The following is a 24,101-nucleotide window of genomic DNA, read 5'->3' on the forward strand; positions in this document are numbered from 1 at the left end:
ACGGGAGGGGTATAGCCTCAGGGGGATCAGGTGCAGAGGATGGGGGTTGTGATGGTGCAGCATAGATGAGACAGAGTCGGGTTATGCAGTTTAGGGTATTTACTCACTGCTGATGTTCCGGTCACTCCAGCTTCAAGTGACCACCCGAGCCGTGCTGCGTCCACCAGGTCCTGGACTCGGCCAACCCCCAAGTAAGTCCGGAGCGTGACCCTGAGCTCTCCTTCTGTCCTTTCCTCTGGCCGTCCCCACCAGGGATCCACCTAGGTCCAGCTCCCTCGGGCCTTCTGTTGGGAGACCCTTGGCCTTGGGTTCCCTGACCCTCCACGTGGTCTGCCTTCGGGGTGGATGTGATGGGTGGCCGTGGCAGATGCTGCCCACGGCCTCCGGTCTCTGGCTAGGGTGTGCTTTTGCCCCCACCAGTTTGGGATCCGGTACCCTGTGCCGACTCTTCACCCGGGGATTGAATGTGGGTTCTTAGAGTCCTTTCTTGCTCCATCTCTGGGTCTTTCTTTCTCTTCTCTCCTCTCTCACTCTGGGCCGCTCTTCTCCTCTGCTTGCTGACTCTCTGCAACTGACCCTGATCTTAGTTGGTGCCCACCTTATATATCCCTCTATGTGCGAGCTCAGGTGACCAGCACCCAATGAGCTCCTAACTTTACCCAGGCTGCTCCCCCTATCTGCCCCTACACTACTTGGGATGTTCCACCCCCCTCCCACTCCAGCCAGGGACAGACACGGTCGTACCTGCACATTTCTAAGTGGGAGTACCGTCGGCCTGCCCCTCGGAAATGGGATGTGTGTAGTGCATGCAGCCTACCGAGCTCAGTTCCACACTCCATCCTTACCCGGGAGTGGAATATCACACCTCTGGGTTGAGGTGCAATACCCCTGTAGCAGCCGAATCCTCAGGGTGCTACATCTACCTTTAGCAGGAGGGTTGCTGATTAATTACCTCTCCTGCTGCTGCTGCTGCTGGCTGTCCAGCAGCAGACTGAAGGTGGCTGCTGCTGTGCGCAGGTATATAAAGGCTCAGAGCCTATTATGACACGCGCAGCCAGCGTTCCATTGCCACATTCCGTCTACTGCAGGCGGGATACCTGGATGGCTGAATGTCACTGAGAAGCTCACAGAGACCGCCATAAGCAACAGTTTAAAAGAATGCCACAGACTAATCAACCAAACTTTTTGGGTTGGTTTCTCTTTTATAGTCTGCAGGCATTAAATGAAAGAAGTCAGTGTTCCAGCAGAGGGAGACAACGTTTCAGAAAAGGCATTGTAGCAAACCAAAAAAGAAATTTTAAGCGCAGCAGAGTAACCAGCTCACATACCTGTTAGCTCAGGTGAGTTTAAAAGGCTGCTGTTGATAACAAGGGCATTTGCTAAATAGATGGTGTGTGTGCAACAATATACTGAAAGGTCAATTATATTGTGCAGCTTATCTCACCACCTGTAGTTATTTAGGTGAAAGCTCCAAAATGCTTGCCTAATATGTCTGTTTATCCAAAAGGAAGTATAGAGGGAGAGCTAGATAGATAGCATTGCATTACATTACATTACATGGCAATGCAATGCACAGTTGCTGAAGTTGAACCAAAATGAGCTTGTCATCTGGCTTCTGCAACTTTTAACATGAAAAATCCAATGAGGAGAAGAAAAGCAAAGCCAAAGAGTCCATCCCAAAATCCGACAAACAAGCAAAATGAACAAAAAGCATTGAATTCAATTCTTTCTGATTTTAGAAACTGCATTAAAGAAGGGGTGCACCGGTCCTGGAGATACTGCAATACCAGGTCAATGCGTGGAGTGGACAGAGCAAGCTCTTTTTCCATCTCCCTGTTCTAAAAATCCATTTAATATATGGTCCCCAGATAGGGGACGTATCAGATATTAAACTGGTAAGAACAGATACTACACTTGATCTTAGCCAAAAGGCCGAGAAGCGATAACCAGAATTGGTTTCCGACTACGGTGCCACCCAAGGATTCTGAAAAGTCCATTTGTGGAGATGGCCACCTGGACTCCCGTTAAGAAGACATGCTGTCAACCTCTAGATCCCTCACATGCCTGCACTTTTCGGCTTGCTGCTGCTGCAATCCACGCGTTTTAGATCTGCATAACTCCACCTCTTTTAGCACAGTACCCTCAACCCCCGGCTGTTCCCACCCGCCTCAACACCGTTGGAAGGGAGGAGAACCAATTAAGGCGGGGGGGGGGGGTGGAACGAGCAGCTGTCTACCCTTAGCAGGAGGGTTGCTGATTAATTACCTCTCCTGCTGCTGCTGCTGCTGGCTGTCCAGCAGCAGACTGAAGGTGGCTGCTGCTGTGCGCAGGTATATAAAGGCTCAGAGCCTATTATGACACGCGCAGCCAGCGTTCCATTGCCACATTCCGTCTACTGCAGGCGGGATACCTGGATGGCTGAATGTCACTGAGAAGCTCACAGAGACCGCCATAAGCAACAGTTTAAAAGAATGCCACAGACTAATCAACCAAACTTTTTGGGTTGGTTTCTCTTTTATAGTCTGCAGGCATTAAATGAAAGAAGTCAGTGTTCCAGCAGAGGGAGACAACGTTTCAGAAAAGGCATTGTAGCAAACCAAAAAAGAAATTTTAAGCGCAGCAGAGTAACCAGCTCACATACCTGTTAGCTCAGGTGAGTTTAAAAGGCTGCTGTTGATAACAAGGGCATTTGCTAAATAGATGGTGTGTGTGCAACAATATACTGAAAGGTCAATTATATTGTGCAGCTTATCTCACCACCTGTAGTTATTTAGGTGAAAGCTCCAAAATGCTTGCCTAATATGTCTGTTTATCCAAAAGGAAGTATAGAGGGAGAGCTAGATAGATAGCATTGCATTACATTACATTACATGGCAATGCAATGCACAGTTGCTGAAGTTGAACCAAAATGAGCTTGTCATCTGGCTTCTGCAACTTTAAACATGAAAAATCCAATGAGGAGAAGAAAAGCAAAGCCAAAGAGTCCATCCCAAAATCCGACAAACAAGCAAAATGAACCAAAAGCATTGAATTCAATTCTTTCTGATTTTAGAAACTGCATTAAAGAAGGGGTGCACCGGTCCTGGAGATACTGCAATACCAGGTCAATGCGTGGAGTGGACAGAGCAAGCTCTTTTTCCATCTCCCTGTTCTAAAAATCCATTTAATATATGGTCCCCAGATAGGGGACGTATCAGATATTAAACTGATAAGAACAGATACTACACTTGATCTTAGCCAAAAGGCCGAGAAGCGATAACCAGAATTGGTTTCCGACTACGGTGCCACCCAAGGATTCTGAAAAGTCCATTTGTGGAGATGGCCACCTGGACTCCCGTTAAGAAGACATGCTGTCAACCTCTAGATCCCTCACATGCCTGCACTTTTCGGCTTGCTGCTGCTGCAATCCACGCGTTTTAGATCTGCATAACTCCACCTCTTTTAGCACAGTACCCTCAACCCCCGGCTGTTCCCACCCGCCTCAACACCGTTGGAAGGGAGGAGAACCAATTAAGGCGGGGGGGGGTGGAACGAGCAGCTGTCTACCCTTAGCAGGAGGGTTGCTGATTAATTACCTCTCCTGCTGCTGCTGCTGCTGGCTGTCCAGCAGCAGACTGAAGGTGGCTGCTGCTGTGCGCAGGTATATAAAGGCTCAGAGCCTATTATGACACGCGCAGCCAGCGTTCCATTGCCACATTCCGTCTACTGCAGGCGGGATACCTGGATGGCTGAATGTCACTGAGAAGCTCACAGAGACCGCCATAAGCAACAGTTTAAAAGAATGCCACAGACTAATCAACCAAACTTTTTGGGTTGGTTTCTCTTTTATAGTCTGCAGGCATTAAATGAAAGAAGTCAGTGTTCCAGCAGAGGGAGACAACGTTTCAGAAAAGGCATTGTAGCAAACCAAAAAAGAAATTTTAAGCGCAGCAGAGTAACCAGCTCACATACCTGTTAGCTCAGGTGAGTTTAAAAGGCTGCTGTTGATAACAAGGGCATTTGCTAAATAGATGGTGTGTGTGCAACAATATACTGAAAGGTCAATTATATTGTGCAGCTTATCTCACCACCTGTAGTTATTTAGGTGAAAGCTCCAAAATGCTTGCCTAATATGTCTGTTTATCCAAAAGGAAGTATAGAGGGAGAGCTAGATAGATAGCATTGCATTACATTACATTACATGGCAATGCAATGCACAGTTGCTGAAGTTGAACCAAAATGAGCTTGTCATCTGGCTTCTGCAACTTTTAACATGAAAAATCCAATGAGGAGAAGAAAAGCAAAGCCAAAGAGTCCATCCCAAAATCCGACAAACAAGCAAAATGAACAAAAAGCATTGAATTCAATTCTTTCTGATTTTAGAAACTGCATTAAAGAAGGGGTGCACCGGTCCTGGAGATACTGCAATACCAGGTCAATGCGTGGAGTGGACAGAGCAAGCTCTTTTTCCATCTCCCTGTTCTAAAAATCCATTTAATATATGGTCCCCAGATAGGGGACGTATCAGATATTAAACTGATAAGAACAGATACTACACTTGATCTTAGCCAAAAGGCCGAGAAGCGATAACCAGAATTGGTTTCCGACTACGGTGCCACCCAAGGATTCTGAAAAGTCCATTTGTGGAGATGGCCACCTGGACTCCCGTTAAGAAGACATGCTGTCAACCTCTAGATCCCTCACATGCCTGCACTTTTCGGCTTGCTGCTGCTGCAATCCACGCGTTTTAGATCTGCATAACTCCACCTCTTTTAGCACAGTACCCTCAACCCCCGGCTGTTCCCACCCGCCTCAACACCGTTGGAAGGGAGGAGAACCAATTAAGGTGGGGGGGGGGTGGAACGAGCAGCTGTCTACCCTTAGCAGGAGGGTTGCTGATTAATTACCTCTCCTGCTGCTGCTGCTGCTGGCTGTCTAGCAGCAGACTGAAGGTGGCTGCTGCTGTGCGCAGGTATATAAAGGCTCAGAGCCTATTATGACACGCGCAGCCAGCGTTCCATTGCCACATTCCGTCTACTGCAGGCGGGATACCTGGATGGCTGAATGTCACTGAGAAGCTCACAGAGACCGCCATAAGCAACAGTTTAAAAGAATGCCACAGACTAATCAACCAAACTTTTTGGGTTGGTTTCTCTTTTATAGTCTGCAGGCATTAAATGAAAGAAGTCAGTGTTCCAGCAGAGGGAGACAACGTTTCAGAAAAGGCATTGTAGCAAACCAAAAAAGAAATTTTAAGCGCAGCAGAGTAACCAGCTCACATACCTGTTAGCTCAGGTGAGTTTAAAAGGCTGCTGTTGATAACAAGGGCATTTGCTAAATAGATGGTGTGTGTGCAACAATATACTGAAAGGTCAATTATATTGTGCAGCTTATCTCACCACCTGTAGTTATTTAGGTGAAAGCTCCAAAATGCTTGCCTAATATGTCTGTTTATCAAAAAGGAAGTATAGAGGGAGAGCTAGATAGATAGCATTGCATTACATTACATTACATGGCAATGCAATGCACAGTTGCTGAAGTTGAACCAAAATGAGCTTGTCATCTGGCTTCTGCAACTTTTAACATGAAAAATCCAATGAGGAGAAGAAAAGCAAAGCCAAAGAGTCCATCCCAAAATCCGACAAACAAGCAAAATGAACAAAAAGCATTGAATTCAATTCTTTCTGATTTTAGAAACTGCATTAAAGAAGGGGTGCACCGGTCCTGGAGATACTGCAATACCAGGTCAATGCGTGGAGTGGACAGAGCAAGCTCTTTTTCCATCTCCCTGTTCTAAAAATCCATTTAATATATGGTCCCCAGATAGGGGACGTATCAGATATTAAACTGATAAGAACAGATACTACACTTGATCTTAGCCAAAAGGCCGAGAAGCGATAACCAGAATTGGTTTCCGACTACGGTGCCACCCAAGGATTCTGAAAAGTCCATTTGTGGAGATGGCCACCTGGACTCCCGTTAAGAAGACATGCTGTCAACCTCTAGATCCCTCACATGCCTGCACTTTTCGGCTTGCTGCTGCTGCAATCCACGCGTTTTAGATCTGCATAACTCCACCTCTTTTAGCACAGTACCCTCAACCCCCGGCTGTTCCCACCCGCCTCAACACCGTTGGAAGGGAGGAGAACCAATTAAGGCGGGGGGGGGTGGAACGAGCAGCTGTCTACCCTTAGCAGGAGGGTTGCTGATTAATTACCTCTCCTGCTGCTGCTGCTGCTGGCTGTCCAGCAGCAGACTGAAGGTGGCTGCTGCTGTGCGCAGGTATATAAAGGCTCAGAGCCTATTATGACACGCGCAGCCAGCGTTCCATTGCCACATTCCGTCTACTGCAGGCGGGATACCTGGATGGCTGAATGTCACTGAGAAGCTCACAGAGACCGCCATAAGCAACAGTTTAAAAGAATGCCACAGACTAATCAACCAAACTTTTTGGGTTGGTTTCTCTTTTATAGTCTGCAGGCATTAAATGAAAGAAGTCAGTGTTCCAGCAGAGGGAGACAACGTTTCAGAAAAGGCATTGTAGCAAACCAAAAAAGAAATTTTAAGCGCAGCAGAGTAACCAGCTCACATACCTGTTAGCTCAGGTGAGTTTAAAAGGCTGCTGTTGATAACAAGGGCATTTGCTAAATAGATGGTGTGTGTGCAACAATATACTGAAAGGTCAATTATATTGTGCAGCTTATCTCACCACCTGTAGTTATTTAGGTGAAAGCTCCAAAATGCTTGCCTAATATGTCTGTTTATCCAAAAGGAAGTATAGAGGGAGAGCTAGATAGATAGCATTGCATTACATTACATTACATGGCAATGCAATGCACAGTTGCTGAAGTTGAACCAAAATGAGCTTGTCATCTGGCTTCTGCAACTTTTAACATGAAAAATCCAATGAGGAGAAGAAAAGCAAAGCCAAAGAGTCCATCCCAAAATCCGACAAACAAGCAAAATGAACAAAAAGCATTGAATTCAATTCTTTCTGATTTTAGAAACTGCATTAAAGAAGGGGTGCACCGGTCCTGGAGATACTGCAATACCAGGTCAATGCGTGGAGTGGACAGAGCAAGCTCTTTTTCCATCTCCCTGTTCTAAAAATCCATTTAATATATGGTCCCCAGATAGGGGACGTATCAGATATTAAACTGATAAGAACAGATACTACACTTGATCTTAGCCAAAAGGCCGAGAAGCGATAACCAGAATTGGTTTCCGACTACGGTGCCACCCAAGGATTCTGAAAAGTCCATTTGTGGAGATGGCCACCTGGACTCCCGTTAAGAAGACATGCTGTCAACCTCTAGATCCCTCACATGCCTGCACTTTTCGGCTTGCTGCTGCTGCAATCCACGCGTTTTAGATCTGCATAACTCCACCTCTTTTAGCACAGTACCCTCAACCCCCGGCTGTTCCCACCCGCCTCAACACCGTTGGAAGGGAGGAGAACCAATTAAGGCGGGGGGGGGTGGAACGAGCAGCTGTCTACCCTTAGCAGGAGGGTTGCTGATTAATTACCTCTCCTGCTGCTGCTGCTGCTGGCTGTCCAGCAGCAGACTGAAGGTGGCTGCTGCTGTGCGCAGGTATATAAAGGCTCAGAGCCTATTATGACACGCGCAGCCAGGGTTCCATTGCCACATTCCGTCTACTGCAGGCGGGATACCTGGATGGCTGAATGTCACTGAGAAGCTCACAGAGACCGCCATAAGCAACAGTTTAAAAGAATGCCACAGACTAATCAACCAAACTTTTTGGGTTGGTTTCTCTTTTATAGTCTGCAGGCATTAAATGAAAAAAGTCAGTGTTCCAGCAGAGGGAGACAACGTTTCAGAAAAGGCATTGTAGCAAACCAAAAAAGAAATTTTAAGCGCAGCAGAGTAACCAGCTCACATACCTGTTAGCTCAGGTGAGTTTAAAAGGCTGCTGTTGATAACAAGGGCATTTGCTAAATAGATGGTGTGTGTGCAACAATATACTGAAAGGTCAATTATATTGTGCAGCTTATCTCACCACCTGTAGTTATTTAGGTGAAAGCTCCAAAATGCTTGCCTAATATGTCTGTTTATCCAAAAGGAAGTATAGAGGGAGAGCTAGATAGATAGCATTGCATTACATTACATTACATGGCAATGCAATGCACAGTTGCTGAAGTTGAACCAAAATGAGCTTGTCATCTGGCTTCTGCAACTTTTAACATGAAAAATCCAATGAGGAGAAGAAAAGCAAAGCCAAAGAGTCCATCCCAAAATCCGACAAACAAGCAAAATGAACAAAAAGCATTGAATTCAATTCTTTCTGATTTTAGAAACTGCATTAAAGAAGGGGTGCACCGGTCCTGGAGATACTGCAATACCAGGTCAATGCGTGGAGTGGACAGAGCAAGCTCTTTTTCCATCTCCCTGTTCTAAAAATCCATTTAATATATGGTCCCCAGATAGGGGACGTATCAGATATTAAACTGATAAGAACAGATACTACACTTGATCTTAGCCAAAAGGCCGAGAAGCGATAACCAGAATTGGTTTCCGACTACGGTGCCACCCAAGGATTCTGAAAAGTCCATTTGTGGAGATGGCCACCTGGACTCCCGTTAAGAAGACATGCTGTCAACCTCTAGATCCCTCACATGCCTGCACTTTTCGGCTTGCTGCTGCTGCAATCCACGCGTTTTAGATCTGCATAACTCCACCTCTTTTAGCACAGTACCCTCAACCCCCGGCTGTTCCCACCCGCCTCAACACCGTTGGAAGGGAGGAGAACCAATTAAGGCGGGGGGGGGGTGGAACGAGCAGCTGTCTACCCTTAGCAGGAGGGTTGCTGATTAATTACCCCTCCTGCTGCTGCTGCTGCTGGCTGTCCAGCAGCAGACTGAAGGTGGTTGCTGCTGTGCGCAGGTATATAAAGGCTCAGAGCCTATTATGACACGCGCAGCCAGCGTTCCATTGCCACATTCCGTCTACTGCAGGCGGGATACCTGGATGGCTGAATGTCACTGAGAAGCTCACAGAAACCGCCATAAGCAACAGTTTAAAAGAATGCCACAGACTAATCAACCAAACTTTTTGGGTTGGTTTCTCTTTTATAGTCTGCAGGCATTAAATGAAAGAAGTCAGTGTTCCAGCAGAGGGAGACAACGTTTCAGAAAAGGCATTGTAGCAAACCAAAAAAGAAATTTTAAGCGCAGCAGAGTAACCAGCTCACATACCTGTTAGCTCAGGTGAGTTTAAAAGGCTGCTGTTGATAACAAGGGCATTTGCTAAATAGATGGTGTGTGTGCAACAATATACTGAAAGGTCAATTATATTGTGCAGCTTATCTCACCACCTGTAGTTATTTAGGTGAAAGCTCCAAAATGCTTGCCTAATATGTCTGTTTATCCAAAAGGAAGTATAGAGGGAGAGCTAGATAGATAGCATTGCATTACATTACATTACATGGCAATGCAATGCACAGTTGCTGAAGTTGAACCAAAATGAGCTTGTCATCTGGCTTCTGCAACTTTTAACATGAAAAATCCAATGAGGAGAAGAAAAGCAAAGCCAAAGAGTCCATCCCAAAATCCGACAAACAAGCAAAATGAACAAAAAGCATTGAATTCAATTCTTTCTGATTTTAGAAACTGCATTAAAGAAGGGGTGCACCGGTCCTGGAGATACTGCAATACCAGTTCAATGCGTGGAGTGGACAGAGCAAGCTCTTTTTCCATCGCCCTGTTCTAAAAATCCATTTAATATATGGTCCCCAGATAGGGGACGTATCAGATATTAAACTGATAAGAACAGATACTACACTTGATCTTAGCCAAAAGGCCGAGAAGCGATAACCAGAATTGGTTTCCGACTACGGTGCCACCCAAGGATTCTGAAAAGTCCATTTGTGGAGATGGCCACCTGGACTCCCGTTAAGAAGACATGCTGTCAACCTCTAGATCCCTCACATGCCTGCACTTTTCGGCTTGCTGCTGCTGCAATCCACGCGTTTTAGATCTGCATAACTCCACCTCTTTTAGCACAGTACCCTCAACCCCCGGCTGTTCCCACCCGCCTCAACACCGTTGGAAGGGAGGAGAACCAATTAAGGCGGGGGGGGGGTGGAACGAGCAGCTGTCTACCCTTAGCAGGAGGGTTGCTGATTAATTACCTCTCCTGCTGCTGCTGCTGCTGGCTGTCCAGCAGCAGACTGAAGGTGGCTGCTGCTGTGCGCAGGTATATAAAGGCTCAGAGCCTATTATGACACGCGCAGCCAGCGTTCCATTGCCACATTCCGTCTACTGCAGGCGGGATACCTGGATGGCTGAATGTCACTGAGAAGCTCACAGAGACCGCCATAAGCAACAGTTTAAAAGAATGCCACAGACTAATCAACCAAACTTTTTGGGTTGGTTTCTCTTTTATAGTCTGCAGGCATTAAATGAAAGAAGTCAGTGTTCCAGCAGAGGGAGACAACGTTTCAGAAAAGGCATTGTAGCAAACCAAAAAAGAAATTTTAAGCGCAGCAGAGTAACCAGCTCACATACCTGTTAGCTCAGGGGAGTTTAAAAGGCTGCTGTTGATAACAAGGGCATTTGCTAAATAGATGGTGTGTGTGCAACAATATACTGAAAGGTCAATTATATTGTGCAGCTTATCTCACCACCTGTAGTTATTTAGGTGAAAGCTCCAAAATGCTTGCCTAATATGTCTGTTTATCCAAAAGGAAGTATAGAGGGAGAGCTAGATAGATAGCATTGCATTACATTACATTACATGGCAATGCAATGCACAGTTGCTGAAGTTGAACCAAAATGAGCTTGTCATCTGGCTTCTGCAACTTTTAACATGAAAAATCCAATGAGGAGAAGAAAAGCAAAGCCAAAGAGTCCATCCCAAAATCCGACAAACAAGCAAAATGAACAAAAAGCATTGAATTCAATTCTTTCTGATTTTAGAAACTGCATTAAAGAAGGGGTGCACCGGTCCTGGAGATACTGCAATACCAGTTCAATGCGTGGAGTGGACAGAGCAAGCTCTTTTTCCATCTCCCTGTTCTAAAAATCCATTTAATATATGGTCCCCAGATAGGGGACGTATCAGATATTAAACTGATAAGAACAGATACTACACTTGATCTTAGCCAAAAGGCCGAGAAGCGATAACCAGAATTGGTTTCCGACTACGGTGCCACCCAAGGATACTGAAAAGTCCATTTGTGGAGATGGCCACCTGGACTCCCGTTAAGAAGACATGCTGTCAACCTCTAGATCCCTCACATGCCTGCACTTTTCGGCTTGCTGCTGCTGCAATCCACGCATTTTAGATCTGCATAACTCCACCTCTTTTAGCACAGTACCCTCAACCCCCGGCTGTTCCCACCCGCCTCAACACCGTTGGAAGGGAGGAGAACCAATTAAGGCGGGGGGGGGGTGGAACGAGCAGCTGTCTACCCTTAGCATCAGGGTTGCTGATTAATTACCTCTCCTGCTGCTGCTGCTGCTGGCTGTCCAGCAGCAGACTGAAGGTGGCTGCTGCTGTGCGCAGGTATATAAAGGCTCAGAGCCTATTATGACACGCGCAGCCAGCGTTCCATTGCCACATTCCGTCTTCTGCAGGCGGGATACCTGGATGGCTGAATGTCACTGAGAAGCTCACAGAGACCGCCATAAGCAACAGTTTAAAAGAATGCCACAGACTAATCAACCAAACTTTTTGGGTTGGTTTCTCTTTTATAGTCTGCAGGCATTAAATGAAAGAAGTCAGTGTTCCAGCAGAGGGAGACAACGTTTCAGAAAAGGCATTGTAGCAAACCAAAAAAGAAATTTTAAGCGCAGCAGAGTAACCAGCTCACATACCTGTTAGCTCAGGTGAGTTTAAAAGGCTGCTGTTGATAACAAGGGCATTTGCTAAATAGATGGTGTGTGTGCAACAATATACTGAAAGGTCAATTATATTGTGCAGCTTATCTCACCACCTGTAGTTATTTAGGTGAAAGCTCCAAAATGCTTGCCTAATATGTCTGTTTATCCAAAAGGAAGTATAGAGGGAGAGCTAGATAGATAGCATTGCATTACATTACATTACATGGCAATGCAATGCACAGTTGCTGAAGTTGAACCAAAATGAGCTTGTCATCTGGCTTCTGCAACTTTTAACATGAAAAATCCAATGAGGAGAAGAAAAGCAAAGCCAAAGAGTCCATCCCAAAATCCGACAAACAAGCAAAATGAACAAAAAGCATTGAATTCAATTATTTCTGATTTTAGAAACTGCATTAAAGAAGGGGTGCACCGGTCCTGGAGATACTGCAATACCAGGTCAATGCGTGGAGTGGACAGAGCAAGCTCTTTTTCCATCTCCCTGTTCTAAAAATCCATTTAATATATGGTCCCTAGATAGGGGACGTATCAGATATTAAACTGATAAGAACAGATACTACACTTGATCTTAGCCAAAAGGCCGAGAAGCGATAACCAGAATTGGTTTCCGACTACGGTGCCACCCAAGGATTCTGAAAAGTCCATTTGTGGAGATGGCCACCTGGACTCCCGTTAAGAAGACATGCTGTCAACCTCTAGATCCCTCACATGCCTGCACTTTTCGGCTTGCTGCTGCTGCAATCCACGCGTTTTAGATCTGCATAACTCCACCTCTTTTAGCACAGTACCCTCAACCCCCGGCTGTTCCCACCCGCCTCAACACCGTTGGAAGGGAGGAGAACCAATTAAGGCGGGGGGGGGGGTGGAACGAGCAGCTGTCTACCCTTAGCAGGAGGGTTGCTGATTAATTACCTCTCCTGCTGCTGCTGCTGCTGGCTGTCCAGCAGCAGACTGAAGGTGGCTGCTGCTGTGCGCAGGTATATAAAGGCTCAGAGCCTATTATGACACGCGCAGCCAGCGTTCCATTGCCACATTCCGTCTACTGCAGGCGGGATACCTGGATGGCTGAATGTCACTGAGAAGCTCACAGAGACCGCCATAAGCAACAGTTTAAAAGAATGCCACAGACTAATCAACCAAACTTTTTGGGTTGGTTTCTCTTTTATAGTCTGCAGGCATTAAATGAAAGAAGTCAGTGTTCCAGCAGAGGGAGACAACGTTTCAGAAAAGGCATTGTAGCAAACCAAAAAAGAAATTTTAAGCGCAGCAGAGTAACCAGCTCACATACCTGTTAGCTCAGGTGAGTTTAAAAGGCTGCTGTTGATAACAAGGGCATTTGCTAAATAGATGGTGTGTGTGCAACAATATACTGAAAGGTCAATTATATTGTGCAGCTTATCTCACCACCTGTAGTTATTTAGGTGAAAGCTCCAAAATGCTTGCCTAATATGTCTGTTTATCCAAAAGGAAGTATAGAGGGAGAGCTAGATAGATAGCATTGCATTACATTACATTACATGGCAATGCAATGCACAGTTGCTGAAGTTGAACCAAAATGAGCTTGTCATCTGGCTTCTGCAACTTTTAACATGAAAAATCCAATGAGGAGAAGAAAAGCAAAGCCAAAGAGTCCATCCCAAAATCCGACAAACAAGCAAAATGAACAAAAAGCATTGAATTCAATTCTTTCTGATTTTAGAAACTGCATTAAAGAAGGGGTGCACCGGTCCTGGAGATACTGCAATACCAGGTCAATGCGTGGAGTGGACAGAGCAAGCTCTTTTTCCATCTCCCTGTTCTAAAAATCCATTTAATATATGGTCCCCAGATAGGGGACGTATCAGATATTAAACTGATAAGAACAGATACTACACTTGATCTTAGCCAAAAGGCCGAGAAGCGATAACCAGAATTGGTTTCCGACTACGGTGCCACCCAAGGATTCTGAAAAGTCCATTTGTGGAGATGGCCACCTGGACTCCCGTTAAGAAGACATGCTGTCAACCTCTAGATCCCTCACATGCCTGCACTTTTCGGCTTGCTGCTGCTGCAATCCATGCGTTTTAGATCTGCATAACTCCACCTCTTTTAGCACAGTACCCTCAACCCCCGGCTGTTCCCACCCGCCTCAACACCGTTGGAAGGGAGGAGAACCAATTAAGGCGGGGGGGGGGGTGGAACGAGCAGCTGTCTACCCTTAGCAGGAGGGTTGCTGATTAATTACCTCTCCTGCTGCTGCTGCTGCTGGCTGTCCAGCAGCAGACTGAAGGTGGCTGCTGCTGTGCGCAGGTATATAAAGGCTCAGAGTCTATTATGACACGCGCAGCCAGCGTTCCATTGCCACATTCCGTCTACTGCAGGCGGGATACCTGGATGGCTGAATGTCACTGAGAAGCTCACAGAGACCGCCATAAGCAACAGTTTAAAAGAATGCCACAGACTAATCAACCAAACTTTTTGGGTTGGTTTCTCTTTTATAGTCTGCAGGCATTAAATGAAAGAAGTCAGTGTTCCAGCAGAGGGAGACAACGTTTCAGAAAAGGCATTGTAGCAAACCAAAAAAGAAATTTTAAGCGCAGCAGATTAACCAGCTCACATACCTGTTAGCTCAGGTGAGTTTAAAAGGCTGCTGTTGATAACAAGGGCATTTGCTAAATAGATGGTGTGTGTGCAACAATATACTGAAAGGTCAATTATATTGTGCAGCTTATCTCACCACCTGTAGTTATTTAGGTGAAAGCTCCAAAATGCTTGCCTAATATGTCTGTTTATCCAAAAGGAAGTATAGAGGGAGAGCTAGATAGATAGCATTTCATTACATTACATTACATGGCAATGCAATGCACAGTTGCTGAAGTTGAACCAAAATGAGCTTGTCATCTGGCTTCTGCAACTTTTAACATGAAAAATCCAATGAGGAGAAGAAAAGCAAAGCCAAAGAGTCCATCCCAAAATCCGACAAACAAGCAAAATGAACAAACAGCATTGAATTCAATTCTTTCTGATTTTAGAAACTGCATTAAAGAAGGGGTGCACCGGTCCTGGAGATACTGCAATACCAGGTCAATGCGTGGAGTGGACAGAGCAAGCTCTTTTTCCATCTCCCTGTTCTAAAAATCCATTTAATATATGGTCCCCAGATAGGGGACGTATCAGATATTAAACTGATAAGAACAGATCAGGTTTCAACATAATTTATTAATGCGTAAAAGATGGTTTACAGTCAAAAACAACAACACAAACAGTACATTATTAAAACACAGAATTCCACCCATAAAAACCCCATATACGATTAGCATCCCTCCTCCCAATACATTTGACATCCCTCAAGTAATAAATATACATCTGGCTAAAAGCAATTTTAAGACAATCCTTCACAGAAATAGCATCACGTTTAAAAAGTAAGATATTGCGTGCCTTCCAAAGGGCGTCTTTAAAACAGTTAATCATACACCAACATATACAATACTGTTGAGGCGTCGGACATTTAAAAAGGCCATATAAAACATATTCATGGTTAAAATCTCTTAAACCGCAAGTCCATTTTAAAAGAATCCCAACTTTGTTCCAAAGTTCCTGTGCAAATGGGCAATTCCACATAAGGTGCAAGGTGGTTTCGTCATTAACACATGAGTCTCTGGGGCATTTGGCTCTGGCCACCAGGCCTCTCCTGTGTTGAAACTCTCTGGTGGGGAGGCACTGGTGGACCACCATCCATGCGATGTCCTTATGTCCATTTGCTAAGAATTTCCCGAAGACATTCTTCCAAACTTGCTTCGATCTCTCTTCTGAGAAATTTACTATGGGGGTCACATCTTCATTCCTCCTCAGAAAAGATAAAAGCTTCTTGCGGTCTTTAAAAATGTCCATATTAAAATCACCAAGGCTATAAAATCGAACAGTCTTTTCTAAGATTGCTTGGTGTTTGGGGGGGCATAGTAAAACAGGGGAATTCAACGACAACTTAAACCATCTTTTAAAAATCATCCCACAAGTATATTTTAAAAAATAACTTAGCGCACTATTACCATTAAAATGTTTGAAACAAAAGCAGAAATAATTTAAATACAAATAAATATGTAAATCGGGGACATCCCTTCCGCCGTTCATTTTATTCTTCCTCATTATTTCTCGCCTTAATCTTTCCATTTTGGAGTTCCATAAAAACATAAAGATCATCCTAGTCATTTTTTTAATTAAAACATCAGAGGGGGGGTACACCATAGCTATATACAGTATGAGGGGTAACAACACTGATTTTATAATTAAAATTTTCCCCTCCATTGTTAGGGACCTCAAACCCCAAAATGATATTTTCTTTGACATTTTTTCTATGACATTCTCCCAGCTTTGAGTTCCCACATTCTCCTCGTTAAAAACAACTCCAAGAATTTTTACATTGTCTCGTTTTAAAGTGAGCTGCGGGAGTTGGGCGGTGTCCCAGGATCCCAAAGTCAGACATTCAGATTTATTTAAATTAAGTTTAAAACCGGATGCCTGGGAAAAAAAATCAATGCGCAACACCGCCCTCCGGAGGGAAGCAGGGTCCACGCACACAACCGTCACGTCATCCATGTAGCCAAAGACTCTCACATCACTGCCACCTCCGCCAGGAACAGGAACCCCTCTAATCACTTTGTCTTTCCTTATTGCGCTCAGCAGGGGCTCCATGGCGCAGATGAACAGGATGGGCGACAAGGGGCATCCCTGCTTCACTCCGGACTCAAGGGGAACTCCATCTGTTAAAAAGCCATTAAGAGAAATTTGACTAAAACAATTTTTATATAAAATCTTAATACAATTTAAAAGCATATTAGGGATACCCATTCTTTTTAAAACTCTAAAAAGAAATCTATGAGAGACTCTATCGAAAGCTTTTTCAAAATCTAGGGCTAAAAGAGCTACATTTTGACCCCAGTCTCTGGAATACCAAATTACATCCCTTAATACGTTTAAAACCTCTGAAATACTTCTGCCTGGTACACTACAAACCTGCTCAGGCTGGATTAGTTTGGCAATGACATTCCTGAGCCGGTTTGCAACCACCTTAGCAAGTACCTTGTAATCGACGTTTAGGAGAGTTATGGGTCTCCAATTCGCTAGAGTACTGCGGTCACCTTTTTTATATATCAAAGACACCACTCCTCTCCTCCACGAAAATGGCAACTGTTCACAAATAAAAACTTCTTTAAAAAGCATAAAAAGGTCCTCTTTTAAAATGTCCCAAAAAGTAAGATAAAACTCTACAGGTAGTCCGTCACACCCAGGTGCTTTACCCTTAGAGAAACTTTTAAAAACATAAAATAATTCCTCTAAAACAATATTGCGTTCTAAAAACTCCTGGTCTGTAAAATTTAACTTAAAATCGAGATCATTAAGAGCATCAGATAAAAAGGACTCATCTATACACTTTTTACTAAAAAGAGGCTTATAAAAGTTAAAAGTAGCATTCAACATTCCCTGCATAGATGTTTCACCCTCTAGATTTGTGATCACTTCTCTTTTATCCATGACTTTTTTGAAGAAGAAGCGAGAGCACTTCTCCCCCTCCTCCAAGTGCTGCACTCTAGAGTTAAAAATAATCTCTTTCCCCTTTGTGTCTATGCAGTTCTGAATTTCAGTTTTTAGGCTAGCAATATCATCTCCCACCTCCACCCCTAGCTCTTTGAATTTAAAAAATGTTTGTAGTTTGGTGTTAAGATCACTAAAACATCTTTTTTTCTCTCTAGCTTTACGTCTCCCTGCTTTTATAAAAAACATTCTGACTTTTTTTTTCAAATTTTCCCACCAGGTTACCATAGGGGCATCAGAAGGTTTTTGTCGCCGCCAGGCTTGATAGGCTTTACCAAAGTCTTGTCGAATCAGAGGGTCCTCCAGCAGGTAAGTACTTAGACGCCAGAGGCCCCTGTTGACCCTCTGTTCATCCCGGTATTCTAGGTGCACCTCCAAGCCCTTATGGTCAGAAAATATATTTGATGTTAAAACACATTTTACAGGGTTAAAATCATCTGATAGGAAAATAAAATCGATCCTGGAGGACACCCCTCTTCCGGACCACGTATAACCAGGGTCCGTCGGCAGGAGTGACCTCCACGCATCGCATAATTTAAAATCAGTTATAAAATCTTTCAATAGATGACATGACTTATACAATTTGCGTAAAGGGTCACCCCCCGCTCGTTGTTCACTAGCACAAAGACAATTAAAATCACCCCCTACGATCAGGGGAGATGACCCAGTACAGTACAATGGCAATATCCCAAATAAATTAATTCTCTCTTGCTTATCAGGGGAAGCATAAACATTCATTACACATAGGGTAAAACCATTAAATTTAAAATGCACTAAAACCACTCTGCCTGGTACTATTTCTGTGACAGTATTTATAGCAATATTTCTCCCACGACAGAGGAAGCCCACCCCCGCTGACTTGTTGTCATTGGAGCCAGACCAGATGGAGGGCCCCAGTCTCCAATCTGTCTTGATGTCATTATAATTTAGTGCATGTTGTATCCCGCATTCCTGTAATAAACATATGTCAAAGTCAGTGGTTTCTAAGTACTTAAATAGAGCAGCCCTACGAACTGGGCTCTTTAATGACCTCACATTCAGTGAGACAAGTCTTAATGTGGGCATTCATAGGTCAGGGTGGTGGATCTTCCATGAGGACACCTGACTCAAAGCCCTGTATGCCAAATTGCTCCAGGACATCCGGGCTAGAGGACCCAAATGACTCGATATTCTGTGAGCCGGCGGTTGCCCCCTCGTAGGTCACGGTTCCCAGCCACATTCCAGGAGACGCTGGGGCTTCGACATTCCGTCTCTTTTTCGGGGCAGACTCCACTAGGTCACTGGTGCAGTCCTCCTCTTCCTCCACCTCCTCCAGGGGGAGAGACTGGTCCATCAGGATAAGATCACCAACACAGATTCCCTGATGTTCGCCACCTAGAAGCAAAGCCCCCTCATCTGGCTGGCTAATCGCCCTGGAAGATCCTGAGGCCATCGCTGCGTGGTCCCCTGTAGCCAACCGCACAGGGGCACCACCCTCCAGCCCAACAGGATCGGTATCGGGAACCATCGACACGGAGGATACCCTCCCAGAAGGAGGACCCCTCCGTTCCGGTCCATGCGAGGTCCGCCCATCGTTAAGGGACTTCGATGCAGTGGCCGCCCCAGAGGGGCCTCCGGCTCCCTGCTCCATCCCAACCTTCTCGCCCTTCGAACCGCCCTCCGACGCCGGCCCGCCAGTGAAGACCGGCGGGCGCATCGGCTCAGCTGCAGAAGATGCAGCTTCTGCGTAAGTCCTGGTCCTGGTCCTGTTGGGGCATCCTCGGAACATGTGCCCCGCCTCACCACAAAGATTGCATTTCCTCCCAGCGGGACAGTCCTTCATTAAATGTCCGTAACAGCTGCAATTATTGCAGCGGTCTACTTTCCTGCCCGTGCAGGACGTTTGGGTATGACCCATTTGTCCACAGTTCCTGCAACATACCGGCATTCCAGGGTAAAATAAGTAGCCTCTGCTCTTACCGATCACAAATGTTGAGGGAGGGTGTAGCATTCCTCCCACTCCGCTTGGGTCCCTCTTTAGACGGGCCATGTACCTCCTCTTGCCACACCAGAAGCCTACCGCTTTCTTCACAGTGCCCAGGTATCTCAGATCATCACAATAACGGATAAGGTAGGTCGAGATGTCTGCAGCCTCCACAAAGGGGTTTGGGAAATGCACCACGATAGGGATCTCGTCATAGGCATACAAGAGACAAAAGGTTAGTCCATCCAATTCATCTAAGTAGTTTTTCTCATTTACCTTTTGTACGAGTTGGTGACAGCATCCCTGGCTCTTGAAGGTGATGGTGTAAGTCCCCTTGTACTCATTGTCCTGGAAGCAGAATATGTCTTCCCGCCGAAACTCCAGAACTCCAAGCAGAATCCTATGGCAGATGTAGTCCAAGTTCTTCTCCGTCCTCGATCCTGCTCCAACTTCAATCCTCACGGTGTTCCGCATCCGGGCATCACCCGATGAATATGTGAGCGTTGCCGGCATCCTTCACTCAGGAACGTACCGACTCTTCTCTCTGAAAGGCGCAAGCCTTCATGGGATCCCTTCCCGTTGCTCCCTCCGAAGAGGAACGATCCCCCCAGGCCGAGAGAAAGGGTACCAAGAGCACCTCACAGGCAAGACCACACAGGTAAACCTGATAGATCGTGCCAAAAGGCCGAGAAGCGATAACCAGAATTGGTTTCCGACTACGGTGCCACCCAAGGATTCTGAAAAGTCCATTTGTGGAGATGGCCACCTGGACTCCCGTTAAGAAGACATGCTGTCAACCTCTAGATCCCTCACATGCCTGCACTTTTCGGCTTGCTGCTGCTGCAATCCACGCGTTTTAGATCTGCATAACTCCACCTCTTTTAGCACAGTACCCTCAACCCCCGGCTGTTCCCACCCGCCTCAACACCGTTGGAAGGGAGGAGAACCAATTAAGGCGGGGGGGGGGGGGAACGAGCAGCTGTCTACCCTTAGCAGGAGGGTTGCTGATTAATTACCTCTCCTGCTGCTGCTGCTGCTGGCTGTCCAGCAGCAGACTGAAGGTGGCTGCTGCTGTGCGCAGGTATATAAAGGCTCAGAGCCTATTATGACACGCGCAGCCAGTGTTCCATTGCCACATTCCGTCTACTGCAGGCGGGATACCTGGATGGCTGAATGTCACTGAGAAGCTCACAGAGACCGCCATAAGCAACAGTTTAAAAGAATGCCACAGACTAATCAACCAAACTTTTTGGGTTGGTTTCTCTTTTATAGTCTGCAGGCATTAAATGAAAGAAGTCAGTGTTCCAGCAGAGGGAGACAACGTTTCAGAAAAGGCATTGTAGCAAACCAAAAAAGAAATTTTAAGCGCAGCAGAGTAACCAGCTCACATACCTGTTAGCTCAGGTGAGTTTAAAAGGCTGCTGTTGATAACAAGGGCATTTGCTAAATAGATGGTGTGTGTGCAACAATATACTGAAAGGTCAATTATATTGTGCAGCTTATCTCACCACCTGTAGTTATTTAGGTGAAAGCTCCAAAATGCTTGCCTAATATGTCTGTTTATCCAAAAGGAAGTATAGAGGGAGAGCTAGATAGATAGCATTGCATTACATTACATTACATGGCAATGCAATGCACAGTTGCTGAAGTTGAACCAAAATGAGCTTGTCATCTGGCTTCTGCAACTTTTAACATGAAAAATCCAATGAGGAGAAGAAAAGCAAAGCCAAAGAGTCCATCCCAAAATCCGACAAACAAGCAAAATGAACAAAAAGCATTGAATTCAATTCTTTCTGATTTTAGAAACTGCATTAAAGAAGGGGTGCACCGGTCCTGGAGATACTGCAATACCAGGTCAATGCGTGGAGTGGACAGAGCAAGCTCTTTTTCCATCTCCCTGTTCTAAAAATCCATTTAATATATGGTCCCCAGATAGGGGACGTATCAGATATTAAACTGATAAGAACAGATACTACACTTGATCTTAGCCAAAAGGCCGAGAAGCGATAACCAGAATTGGTTTCCGACTACGGTGCCACCCAAGGATTCTGAAAAGTCCATTTGTGGAGATGGCCACCTGGACTCCCGTTAAGAAGACATGCTGTCAACCTCTAGATCCCTCACATGCCTGCACTTTTCGGCTTGCTGCTGCTGCAATCCACGCGTTTTAGATCTGCATAACTCCACCTCTTTTAGCACAGTACCCTCAACCCCCGGCTGTTCCCACCCGCCTCAACACCGTTGGAAGGGAGGAGAACCAATTAAGGCGGGGGGGGGGGGGGTGGAACGAGCAGCTGTCTACCCTTAGCAGGAGGGTTGCTGATTAATTACCTCTCCTGCTGCTGCTGCTGCTGGCTGTCCAGCAGCAGACTGAAGGTGGCTGCTGCTGTGCGCAGGTATATAAAGGCTCAGAGCCTATTATGACACGCGCAGCCAGCGTTCCATTGCCACATTCCGTCTACTGCAGGCGGGATACCTGGATGGCTGAATGTCACTGAGAAGCTCACAGAGACCGCCATAAGCAACAGTTTAAAAGAATGCCACAGACTAATCAACCAAACTTTTTGGGTTGGTTTCTCTTTTATAGTCTGCAGGCATTAAATGAAAGAAGTCAGTGTTCCAGCAGAGGGAGACAACGTTTCAGAAAAGGCATTGTAGCAAACCAAAAAAGAAATTTTAAGCGCAGCAGAGTAACCAGCTCACATACCTGTTAGCTCAGGTGAGTTTAAAAGGCTGCTGTTGATAACAAGGGCATTTGCTAAATAGATGGTGTGTGTGCAACAATATACTGAAAGGTCAATTATATTGTGCAGCTTATCTCACCACCTGTAGTTATTTAGGTGAAAGCTCCAAAATGCTTGCCTAATATGTCTGTTTATCCAAAAGGAAGTATAGAGGGAGAGCTAGATAGATAGCATTGCATTACATTACATTACATGGCAATGCAATGCACAGTTGTTGAAGTTGAACCAAAATGAGCTTGTCATCTGGCTTCTGCAACTTTTAACATGAAAAATCCAATGAGGAGAAGAAAAGCAAAGCCAAAGAGTCCATCCCAAAATCTGACAAACAAGCAAAATGAACAAAAAGCATTGAATTCAATTCTTTCTGATTTTAGAAACTGCATTAAAGAAGGGGTGCACCGTTCCTGGAGATACTGCAATACCAGGTCAATGCGTGGAGTGGACAGAGCAAGCTCTTTTTCCATCTCCCTGTTCTAAAAATCCATTTAATATATGGTCCCCAGATAGGGGACGTATCAGATATTAAACTGATAAGAACAGATACTACACTTGATCTTAGCCAAAAGGCCGAGAAGCGATAACCAGAATTGGTTTCCGACTACGGTGCCACCCAAGGATTCTGAAAAGTCCATTTGTGGAGATGGCCACCTGGACTCCCGTTAAGAAGACATGCTGTCAACCTCTAGATCCCTCACATGCCTGCACTTTTCGGCTTGCTGCTGCTGCAATCCACGCGTTTTAGATCTGCATAACTCCACCTCTTTTAGCACAGTACCCTCAACCCCCGGCTGTTCCCACCCGCCTCAACACCGTTGGAAGGGAGGAGAACCAATTAAGGCGGGGGGGGGGGGGTGGAACGAGCAGCTGTCTACCCTTAGCAGGAGGGTTGCTGATTAATTACCTCTCCTGCTGCTGCTGCTGCTGGCTGTCCAGCAGCAGACTGAAGGTGGCTGCTGCTGTGCGCAGGTATATAAAGGCTCAGAGCCTATTATGACACGCGCAGCCAGCGTTCCATTGCCACATTCCGTCTACTGCAGGCGGGATACCTGGATGGCTGAATGTCACTGAGAAGCTCACAGAGACCGCCATAAGCAACAGTTTAAAAGAATGCCACAGACTAATCAACCAAACTTTTTGGGTTGGTTTCTCTTTTATAGTCTGCAGGCATTAAATGAAAGAAGTCAGTGTTCCAGCAGAGGGAGACAACGTTTCAGAAAAGGCATTGTAGCAAACCAAAAAAGAAATTTTAAGCGCAGCAGAGTAACCAGCTCACATACCTGTTAGCTCAGGTGAGTTTAAAAGGCTGCTGTTGATAACAAGGGCATTTGCTAAATAGATGGTGTGTGTGCAACAATATACTGAAAGGTCAATTATATTGTGCAGCTTATCTCACCACCTGTAGTTATTTAGGTGAAAGCTCCAAAATGCTTGCCTAATATGTCTGTTTATCCAAAAGGAAGTATAGAGGGAGAGCTAGATAGATAGCATTGCATTACATTACATTACATGGCAATGCAATGCACAGTTGCTGAAGTTGAACCAAAATGAGCTTGTCATCTGGCTTCTGCAACTTTTAACATGAAAAATCCAATGAGGAGAAGAAAAGCAAAGCCAAAGAGTCCATCCCAAAATCCGACAAACAAGCAAAATGAACAAAAAGCATTGAATTCAATTCTTTCTGATTTTAGAAACTGCATTAAAGAAGGGGTGCACCGGTCCTGGAGATACTGCAATACCAGGTCAATGCGTGGAGTGGACAGAGCAAGCTCTTTTTCCATCTCCCTGTTCTAAAAATCCATTTAATATATGGTCCCCAGATAGGGGACGTATCAGATATTAAACTGATAAGAACAGATACTACACTTGATCTTAGCCAAAAGGCCGAGAAGCGATAACCAGAATTGGTTTCCGACTACGGTGCCACCCAAGGATTCTGAAAAGTCCATTTGTGGAGATGGCCACCTGGACTCCCGTTAAGAAGACA

The 24,101-nt window shown here is 45.4% G+C and overlaps 14 non-coding genes across 14 annotated transcripts; all 14 read right to left on the reverse strand.

Annotated features, from left to right (window-relative positions):
• Positions 1-1,753: 1,753 nt before the first annotated feature.
• On the reverse strand, positions 1,754-1,944 carry LOC141185056 (U2 spliceosomal RNA). Its single transcript, XR_012259754.1, has one exon. It is a non-coding gene; the product is annotated as a U2 spliceosomal RNA (small nuclear RNA).
• Positions 1,945-3,066: 1,122 nt separating this feature from the next.
• LOC141191078 (U2 spliceosomal RNA) lies at positions 3,067-3,257 on the reverse strand. The gene has a single exon (XR_012265081.1). It is a non-coding gene; the product is annotated as a U2 spliceosomal RNA (small nuclear RNA).
• Positions 3,258-4,376: 1,119 nt separating this feature from the next.
• LOC141191089 (U2 spliceosomal RNA) lies at positions 4,377-4,567 on the reverse strand. Its single transcript, XR_012265092.1, has one exon. It is a non-coding gene; the product is annotated as a U2 spliceosomal RNA (small nuclear RNA).
• A 1,120-nt stretch (positions 4,568-5,687) lies between these two features.
• Positions 5,688-5,878, reverse strand: LOC141191100 (U2 spliceosomal RNA). The gene has a single exon (XR_012265103.1). It is a non-coding gene; the product is annotated as a U2 spliceosomal RNA (small nuclear RNA).
• Positions 5,879-6,997: 1,119 nt separating this feature from the next.
• On the reverse strand, positions 6,998-7,188 carry LOC141191111 (U2 spliceosomal RNA). Its single transcript, XR_012265114.1, has one exon. It is a non-coding gene; the product is annotated as a U2 spliceosomal RNA (small nuclear RNA).
• A 1,119-nt stretch (positions 7,189-8,307) lies between these two features.
• On the reverse strand, positions 8,308-8,498 carry LOC141191123 (U2 spliceosomal RNA). Its single transcript, XR_012265125.1, has one exon. It is a non-coding gene; the product is annotated as a U2 spliceosomal RNA (small nuclear RNA).
• A 1,120-nt stretch (positions 8,499-9,618) lies between these two features.
• Positions 9,619-9,809, reverse strand: LOC141185514 (U2 spliceosomal RNA). Its single transcript, XR_012260170.1, has one exon. It is a non-coding gene; the product is annotated as a U2 spliceosomal RNA (small nuclear RNA).
• Positions 9,810-10,929: 1,120 nt separating this feature from the next.
• On the reverse strand, positions 10,930-11,120 carry LOC141185009 (U2 spliceosomal RNA). Its single transcript, XR_012259711.1, has one exon. It is a non-coding gene; the product is annotated as a U2 spliceosomal RNA (small nuclear RNA).
• Positions 11,121-12,240: 1,120 nt separating this feature from the next.
• LOC141184944 (U2 spliceosomal RNA) lies at positions 12,241-12,431 on the reverse strand. Its single transcript, XR_012259652.1, has one exon. It is a non-coding gene; the product is annotated as a U2 spliceosomal RNA (small nuclear RNA).
• A 1,121-nt stretch (positions 12,432-13,552) lies between these two features.
• On the reverse strand, positions 13,553-13,743 carry LOC141191134 (U2 spliceosomal RNA). Its single transcript, XR_012265136.1, has one exon. It is a non-coding gene; the product is annotated as a U2 spliceosomal RNA (small nuclear RNA).
• A 1,121-nt stretch (positions 13,744-14,864) lies between these two features.
• LOC141185826 (U2 spliceosomal RNA) lies at positions 14,865-15,053 on the reverse strand. Its single transcript, XR_012260433.1, has one exon. It is a non-coding gene; the product is annotated as a U2 spliceosomal RNA (small nuclear RNA).
• A 6,137-nt stretch (positions 15,054-21,190) lies between these two features.
• Positions 21,191-21,381, reverse strand: LOC141191146 (U2 spliceosomal RNA). Its single transcript, XR_012265148.1, has one exon. It is a non-coding gene; the product is annotated as a U2 spliceosomal RNA (small nuclear RNA).
• A 1,124-nt stretch (positions 21,382-22,505) lies between these two features.
• On the reverse strand, positions 22,506-22,696 carry LOC141184886 (U2 spliceosomal RNA). Its single transcript, XR_012259599.1, has one exon. It is a non-coding gene; the product is annotated as a U2 spliceosomal RNA (small nuclear RNA).
• A 1,123-nt stretch (positions 22,697-23,819) lies between these two features.
• Positions 23,820-24,010, reverse strand: LOC141191158 (U2 spliceosomal RNA). The gene has a single exon (XR_012265159.1). It is a non-coding gene; the product is annotated as a U2 spliceosomal RNA (small nuclear RNA).
• Positions 24,011-24,101: the final 91 nt, after the last annotated feature.

The sequence above is a fragment of the Phyllobates terribilis genome, unplaced genomic scaffold (genome assembly GCF_046119375.1).
Source record: "Phyllobates terribilis strain yellow unplaced genomic scaffold, ASM4611937v1 Scaffold_40__1_contigs__length_11209783, whole genome shotgun sequence".
NCBI classification, from domain to species: Eukaryota; Metazoa; Chordata; class Amphibia; order Anura; family Dendrobatidae; genus Phyllobates; species Phyllobates terribilis.